At 42.0% G+C, this 8,307-nt stretch overlaps 1 protein-coding gene across 6 annotated transcripts in view; it reads left to right on the top strand.

Moving 5' to 3' along the window:
* The first annotated feature begins 2,719 nt into the window (after positions 1 to 2,719).
* ZBTB40 (zinc finger and BTB domain containing 40) overlaps positions 2,720 to 8,307 on the top strand; it is an 80,830-nt gene continuing 75,242 nt past the window's right edge. For 3 of the 6 annotated variants that reach the window (XM_029228455.1, XM_029228451.1, XM_029228456.1), the window contains exon 1: positions 2,736 to 2,873. The gene's annotated coding sequence lies outside the window, so the exon portion shown is untranslated. Of the gene's footprint in view, positions 2,874 to 3,132; positions 3,829 to 8,307 lie in introns of those variants that run through there. The other 3 variants (XM_029228452.1, XM_029228454.1, XM_029228453.1) reach the window with 3 other exon arrangements.

Below are 8,307 nucleotides of genomic sequence, written 5' to 3'. Positions count from 1 at the left end.
TCCATGAGAATTTCTAATAATGTAAAACCTCAGGTGAACAATTACAAGGGAACTGCAGCCATTTTCCACTGACTGTGTGTGAGTGTGTTGGGGAATGACATTCTTTGTTATGTCTAAAACAATCCTTCAACATACAGATAACTAATAGGCACATGAGATGCTTGCTCATCATCCCTAATTATTAGAGAAATGCAAATCAAAACTATAATGAGGTATCACCTCACACCGGTCAGAATGGCCATCATTAAAAAGTCTACAAATAATAAATGCTGGAGAGGGTGTGGAGAAAAGGGGACCCTCCTACACTGTTGGTGGGAATGTATTGAATAAATTGGTGCAGCCACTATGGAAAACAGGATGGAGGTTCCTCAAAAAACTAAAAATAGAGTTGCCATATAATCCAGCAACCCAACTTATGGGCATATATCTAGGAAAAACAATAATTTGAAAAGATACATACACCCTTATGTTCATAGCAGCACTATTTACAATAGCCAGGACATGGAAGCAACCTAACTGTTCATCGACAGATGAATGGATAAAGAAGATGTGGCATATATATATATATATATATATATATATATATATATGTAATGGAATACTACTCAGCCATAAAAAAGAATGAAATAATGCCATTTGCAGCAAAATGGATGGAACTAAAGATTAGCATACTAAATTGAGTAAGTCAGAAAGACAAATACCATATGAGATCACTTATATGTGGAATCTAAAATATGACACAAATGAACTTATGTACAAAACAGAAACAGACTCACAGATGTAGAGAAGAGATATGTGGTTGCCAAGGGGTGGGGTGGGGGTAGTGGAGGGACGGATTGGGAGTTTGGGATTACCAGATGCAAACTATTATGTGTAGAATGGATAAACAACAAGGTCCTACTGTATAGCACAGGGAACTATATTCAATATCCTGTAATAAACCATAACGGAAAAGAATATGAAAAAGAATATATATATATAACTGAATCTCTTTGCTGTACAGCGGAAATTAACACAACATTGTAAATCAACTATACTTCAATAAAATTTAAAAAAAATAAAACAATCCTTTAGAAGGAAAGAGTCTTTCCTATATTTTCTAAATACTCTACAACAAACATATATTCCTTTTAAAGTAAGAAATGAAAACTTTAAAAAACCATCCAATTCTTTATAACCATGGTCCCAGGAATTCAGCATATCCACATTTCTCCTGCTTTCTCCTTCTTGTCCCTATAAGATGCAGAGTCTTGTTAAGTTAAATAGGGAGGACAGATTGTGTCTGCACTTATTCCTGTTGTTTAAGAATGGTAAGCATCAAGCCATCCACATTCCTATATAGTACATTGGCAATAATACTGCTTTTCAAAAATCCACTGATTGGATAAATATTTCCTGAGCACCTACTATGTGCCAAGCACCATTCTATGTGTTTGTTTGTTTGTTAAATGTGTCAAGCAGGTATTGAGGGCTCCCACTAAAGGAGAATGCAGAGATGGTGGAAATGAGTGATTAGAAGACACAATAGCTGTAGGTGTGACTCTAGTGACTACATAAGTGACTGTTGCCGACAGTAAATTTGACCCTGAATGTGACAGTGACATGTGAGTATAATAGTGAAAGTGACTAAATGGTCAGTAACAAGGACAGCTGTTTACCCTGTTAGGGTCTACTAATATTGACTTGATTTTGTGGCAGTGAAAGTAGTTGAGTGATAATGATGGTGAAAACAACGGAAAGGGTGACAGCTGTGCATACATTCCAACTGCTATATTGTACAGAACTGTTTGAAGTTTGTGGTTATGGAGAGGGGTCGCATACTGGACAGTGACAGTAAAAAAAAATGATGAACTGGATGACAGCAACAATGCAAATGACAGTTTTGCCCCGTAGATTGAATTTGTGTTTAAAACGGTGATGGGAGTCAGTCCGACAATGACATCCCTCAGAACGACTCACTATTGACCCTGTGGATGCAGCAGCTGTTACCAAAGAGGGAACTTGTCTTTGTACTGAGACAACTGGATTTGGGCGGCATGACTGTTAGTGACAGAAAAATTGCGTGTCAGGGACAGACATTGTGAGGCTCAGTGGGCCAGAGCCGATGTGACTTAATTTGATACTGTATGGATATGACTTCATTTATTTGGCTGTGTGAAGGTGGCGAGAAGAATTCCAACATGGAACGTATACGATGAGACAGCGCCCGACGGGAAAAGGGAGCACAAGCAAAACTAACGCTTTTACCCACAAGCCTCTACATCCCAAAACGGGGAGGAAGGAGAGGCGGGACCAAAATGCCTTCAAGACGCCACGATTGGTTGATACGGGTCCGTTAGCCTATTACGTCCGAGCCAAGCCTCTCCACCAATGAGAATGCGCCTGGGGCGCGGCTCACGTCACGTCTCCGCCTTGCACGTGAACTTGTTTTGGAAAAATGGAAAGAAATGTTTTGTGCCTAATTCTCTGCCGTTGTTTGAGATAAGATCTCAACTTTAGTGCTGCCCGGGCGAGGGATGGTAGAAACCCATTAGAACTTTCCTAAGGGAGTGTGGGGAGGGGAAGGAGTGGTCAAGGGTCAGAGGTCAGAGAAGCGGTTAGCAACGGGTTTGTCCCAGCGTGCTAGCATTGGTGGAGAGCGCGCGTCCCGCCCCCGTGAGGCCCGCCCCCAGCACGTGACTGTGGCGCGCGGGGCAGGCCGGGCCGCCGCCTCCTTGCTTATACCTCTTCCGCTCCGGCCTTAAAATGGCCGCCTGCTGGCGTCTCTGGCGCTGTTGAATGGAGAAAGCTTTATTGTTCCCTTCGGGCAGGAGTGTTCGTGTCCTTTATGGTGCTGTCAATAAAGAACCGCAGTTTGAATCGGTGCTGAACAGGTAACCATAGAAACGGGGCTGGGACTCAGCGTGGAGACCCCTTTTGCAGCTGTGGCCTAAGAGGCGCCCCGAATGAGGGGCGAACAGAGACCTCTCGGCGTGGCGAAGTCCGCTGCGCTCTGCCAAGTCCCTGCCGTCTCTCCCCGCCCCGGGACGTGGAGCCCCGGGGCGGCCTACACCCCGAGCGCAGGCTCCGCTGTCGTCTGTGGCGGGGAGAGGCCACGGGGTCCCGGCCGGGACGCTCGGCCGGGCCTACTCCCCGCTTGGGGCCTGTTCTCCGCCTGGGACCTGCCCTCAACCCTCGTCGCCTGCTACTCGGCGCGATCGGAGGCCACTCCTCGCAGCTGCTTCTCGCACTCTCACCCCTCCTCCCCTCCCGCCAAATCCCGACCCCGGGCCCCAGCAAGTTAGGGTCTTGGGCTAAATCCGCCCCTCACCCTCCCCCGTTTTTGTCAGCCGGGAGCTAAGAAGGTTTTACATTTTTTTTAATGGCTGTGAAGAATATTTCACATAATTTGTGACAGTTGTATGAAATCAGATTCTCATGTCCGTAAATGAAGTTTTATTGGAACACAGCCGTGTTCATGGTTTATGTATTGCCTATGGCTGTTTTCCTTCTACAAGAGCAAAGTTGAGTAGTTGCAACAGATATCTGATGGCTTTGATCCCTTGGCGCACGAAGCCGAAAATGCTTTTGGCCTTTCACAGAAAAACTGTGGCGGCCCCAGCTCTAGACACAAGTAGACCGGGTCAGTGTTGTCCTTCAGGGATTCCTCAGGTCCCTTCTCACGGAGTGGGAAACTGGAGTTACAACTGCCCTATGCACCCAGAGCTCTTTATTTGACCAACCACTCTGGTTTCCATTACCTTTTCTGGTCTTATTGGTGTATTATTCAAAATGGAATTGTTTCTCCTACTTTGAATAACAATAATACCATTCTACCGAGCGCCTACGGTAAGCCAGTTGCTTATTTATATTCATACACAGCTTTTTTGTACCAATAACTTTTTAGAAGTGTCCGTGTCTGTTTTGCGTAAGAGGAGGAAGCCCAGGTTCTGAGAGGTTAAGCTGTCTAAGAGTGTAATAGATTATAGGTCTGGCAAATTGAGCTCTTCCCTGGGGACCCATGTCGTTCTGCTTGGACTTCATTCTTTCACATCTCGAAAACTGGGACTATTGGTTCTTCCTTGGAATCGAATCCAAATCTTTGTATGGCTTGTGGGGATTTAATTACAGCCTCAACTGAAAATTTTCTCTACTTGGCTAAATCATCAAACTTCTGCCACACCCCACATCCTAATTTAGACGTTTTTATTTTTTATTTTTAACATCTTTATTGGAGTATAATTGCTTTACAGTGGTGTGTTAGTTTCTGCTGTATCACAAAGTGAATCAGCTCTACGTATATATATATATCCCCATATCCCTTCCCTCTTGTATCTCCCTCCCACCCTCTCTATCCCACCCCTCTAGGTGGTTACAGAGCACCGAGCTGATCTCCCTGTGCTATGTGGCTGCTTCCCACTAGCTATCTATTTTACATTTGGTAGTGTATATGTCCATGCCACTCTCTCACTTCGTCCCAGCTTACCCTTCCCCCTCCCCATGTCCTCAAGTCCATTCTCTACATCTCCATCTTTATTCCTGTCCTGCCCCTAGGTTCTTCAGAACCATTTTTTTTTTTTACATTCCATATATATGTGTTAGCATACGGTATTTGTTTTTCTCTTTCTGACTTACTTCACTCTGTATGACAGACTCTAGGTCCATCCACCTCACTACAAATATTTTAATTTCATTTCTTTTTATGGCTGAGTAATATTCCATTTTATATATGTACCACATCTTCTTTATCCATTCATCTGTCGATGGGCATTTAGGTTGCTTCCATGACCTGGCTATTGTAAATAGTGCTGCAGTGAACATTGTGGTACATGACCACAGTGTTTTGAATTATGGTTTTCTCAGGGTATATGCCCAGTAGTGGGATTGCTGGGTCATATGGTAGTTCTGTTTTTAGTTTTTTAAGAAACCTCCATACGGTTCTCCATAGTGGCTGTATCAATTTACATTCCCACCAACAGTGCAAGAGGGTTCCCTTTTCTCCACACCCTCTCCAGCATTTATTGTTTGTAGATGTTTTGATGATGGCCATTCTGACTGGTGTGAGGTGATACCTCATTGTAGTTTTGATTTGTATATCTCTAATGATTAATGATGTTGAGCATCCTTTCATGTGTTTGTTGGCAATCTGTATATCTTCTTCGGAGACATGTCTATTTAGTAGACGTTGTTCTTTTATAAGAGTTGTTCCCAAACCTAACTATTCGTCACTAGTTTAACTAACAAATAGATTCAGAACACCCATGCTTGCCTGCATACATTTGTTAATCATTCAGTATTTGTCGAGCACCTAGAACATACTAGCGATGATTCAAATCCCTGAAAATACAGTGGTGAACAAGATCAACGTAATCTCTGCCCTTCCATGGAATTTAAATTCTGTAGGGGCTTGGACAGGTGGCATACAGGTAAACAAAGATAATTTCATATATAGCTGTCATTGCATCATAATAAAATTAGTAGTTAATATTTATTGAGTGATTCCTGTGTGCTAAGGACTTCACTATGTGCGTTATTTCCATGGCTTATCTTTTAATCCTCACACCAACACTATGACATAGGTAGTATTAATATTCCCATTTTAAAGATGAGGAAACAGAGTCAGGAGAGATGACCTTGGTCATAGCTAATGCATAAGGGAGCTGCGATCTGAACCTAAACTGATCACACTAACCACCCTGAATTATTCCATCTGTTTGTTATCTTTCCTCTAACTTGGGAGGTCTTGAAGGGCAGGGACCACACTTCACCTATTCTTGTATCAGCTGCTAGCCAGTGCCCACAACCTGGTATTTGGTAAATAGTAAATAAATCCAGGCCATTCACTGAACAAATATTTGAGTGTCTGCTATTTACCAGGCACCACTGTGTCTATGATTATCAGGGTGAAACATGGACCCAAAACCGAGTGTCTTAACACAGTAAAGAGGTACCAAAGTTACTCCAGATTGTGGCAACTGCTATAAAGCAAACAAAACAGTGTTGACCTGGGAGACCACCTATTATTACCAGGATAGTCCCCAAAGACCTCTCTTCTGGGTAGTTTAAGCTGAAACTTGTTGAGTGACCAAGATCCAGTCCAAAGGAAGGGAGAAGGGAGAGAATTGGAGAGGAAGAACTTTTCGGTAGGTTCAGAGACTGTGAGATGGCAAGAACTTGGAGAGTTACAGAAGAAAGAAGCCAGTGAATGTGTTGTGTTTCACAGTCTTGTGCCCTGAGTCCCGGCCCTGTACCCAGCTTTACTGCTGATAGAGCTGCATGGTCTTGGGCCAGTTACAGGTTATTGTCTAAGTTGTCAAATGTGGATAATGTTACCTTCTCAAAGGATTGTTGTGTGTTTTCTTTTTGTTACACACATATTGCTTAATTCCAATTAGAGAAAACTAACCAAATTTGACCCCAAATGGAAACTTACTTAAAGTGATAAATAATAACAAAAATTCAGAAGTATGTTACAGATGAGGGTGTGTGTGGGGAGTGTGTGTGCATGGGTATGTGTATGTGTGTTTCTGTCTTTGGGGGGAGGAGAACAGATCTTATTTTTTTTCTTTATGTTTTGTTAAGAGAGGATCTTTTCCAAATAGGATTTAATTTTTTAAACAAAATTATACAACTGTCTGTGGAGAGCGTTTTTCATCATTTTAGTGTTTTAAGCTTGAAACTATTCGCATTCCTTCATTCTAAGAAAATGATAGGCTTCTTCTAGTTGGTAGTAATTTTAGAATTGGTTTGCAAATGATTTGGGGTTCTCTCTAAAAGTTTTCAAAATAATGTTGCATACTTTAAGCAGAATGTTGAATGCTTTAAAGCTGGTAGACTTTTTGAATAGGTAAAAATAAATGATGATGTTTGGGTTCATGAACATGAAAAATTACAGAGGCAGTAATAAATTGAGCAAGCCATATAGGAAGATCAGCAATGTCAAGTGTTGTTTTGAACTGTATCCAGTAACCATATTGCACGTGTCATCAGAAGATGTAATCCAGCCCAGCAAATGGAGCAAGGAACTGGATGGAGAGTGGCATGTTAATGTAATGTTAACCACCAAGCCCTGAATTAAATTGCTATTTTAGGTTTGGGTGGGACCTTCACATTTAAAGTATTGCAGTTTTACTCTGTGATTTGGGTCTGTTGGATTCCAGTAAAGAGTAGGTGGTAACACTAGCTTTGAAGGATAATATAAAACTGCAGGAAGAGCCAGGGCATACCAATTTGTTTTTCAGTCTGTTTTATTTCAGTTCAAAGCATCATTGCAGACAGGCAGCACAGGGAAACAAGCCACACTTTGGCAATGCTCACCTGCTTTTGGAGATTGAGGAAGACTGGGTATAACCAAAGTGTGGCTTATTTTCCTGTACTATCTGTCTGCAAAGGTGCTTTGAACTGAAATAAAACAGATTGAAAAACAAATTGGTACGCCCTGTTGCCTCATACTGAGTATTTACATTACCCTTCTGGAGTACTGCCTGTACCAGCACCCTGGGGGGAAGCGGTGACCCTTCAGCCTCTTTCAACTCTTCAAGAGAGTGAGCTCTTTGATTTTCACAAGGAAACTGGATTGGGATATATTGTTTTCTGGATCTCCAGTAGCCTGCCTTCTAAAGCCATCATCTTGATAATGTGGAGAAGGCAAGCTATAACCTATAGAGGAAAGAATTAAATATTAAGGGCATTTAAATTCAGAGATGAGGTTGTCACTTTCATTAAGTCATGCAGAGGGTGCGGTATTTCATTTGCAGAGAGAGTGCAGTTGTAAGACTCCTACAGCTCTCAAGGGAGAGAAAGGTAGGGAAAGAAAGCTATCTTTCCTTACATTTCCCTAATGTTGTTATTTAACTCCATATCCTCAAAATCATGACATCAAGTATTTCATTTCCATAGATAAAGTAAATATGTTATTGCTGATCCACATTAGCTTGTTAATCTGGGGTAAATGGTCAGGTTGCAAGGGATCCATGAATCCTTTGAATTTGCCTGCAGGTTTTTGTGAATGCCATTTTTTTTCTGGGAAGAGAGCCCATTACAGGTATAGCTTGGAGATATGGCGGGTTCAGTTCCAGACCACTGCAGTAAAGTGAGTATTGTAATAAAGCGAGTCACATAGAAAATACTTTATTGCTAAAAAATGCTAACCATCATCTGACAATGCGTGGTTGCCACAAACCTTTAATTTGTAAAAACTGTGCACTATCTTCAAAGCACAATAAAATGAGGTGTGCTTGTACTGTAGTCAGGTCTCAGAGGGGTCCTTGACCCTTCGAAAGGTACTGAGCCAACAATGAACATGTAACACCACTGAACCGAAACAGT

This window comes from Monodon monoceros, unplaced genomic scaffold (genome assembly GCF_005190385.1).
Source record: "Monodon monoceros isolate NGI ecotype Baffin Bay Population unplaced genomic scaffold, NGI_Narwhal_1 Super_Scaffold_18, whole genome shotgun sequence".
Taxonomy (NCBI): Eukaryota; Metazoa; Chordata; class Mammalia; order Artiodactyla; family Monodontidae; genus Monodon; species Monodon monoceros.
This window is presented reverse-complemented; position numbering and strand designations above follow the sequence as displayed.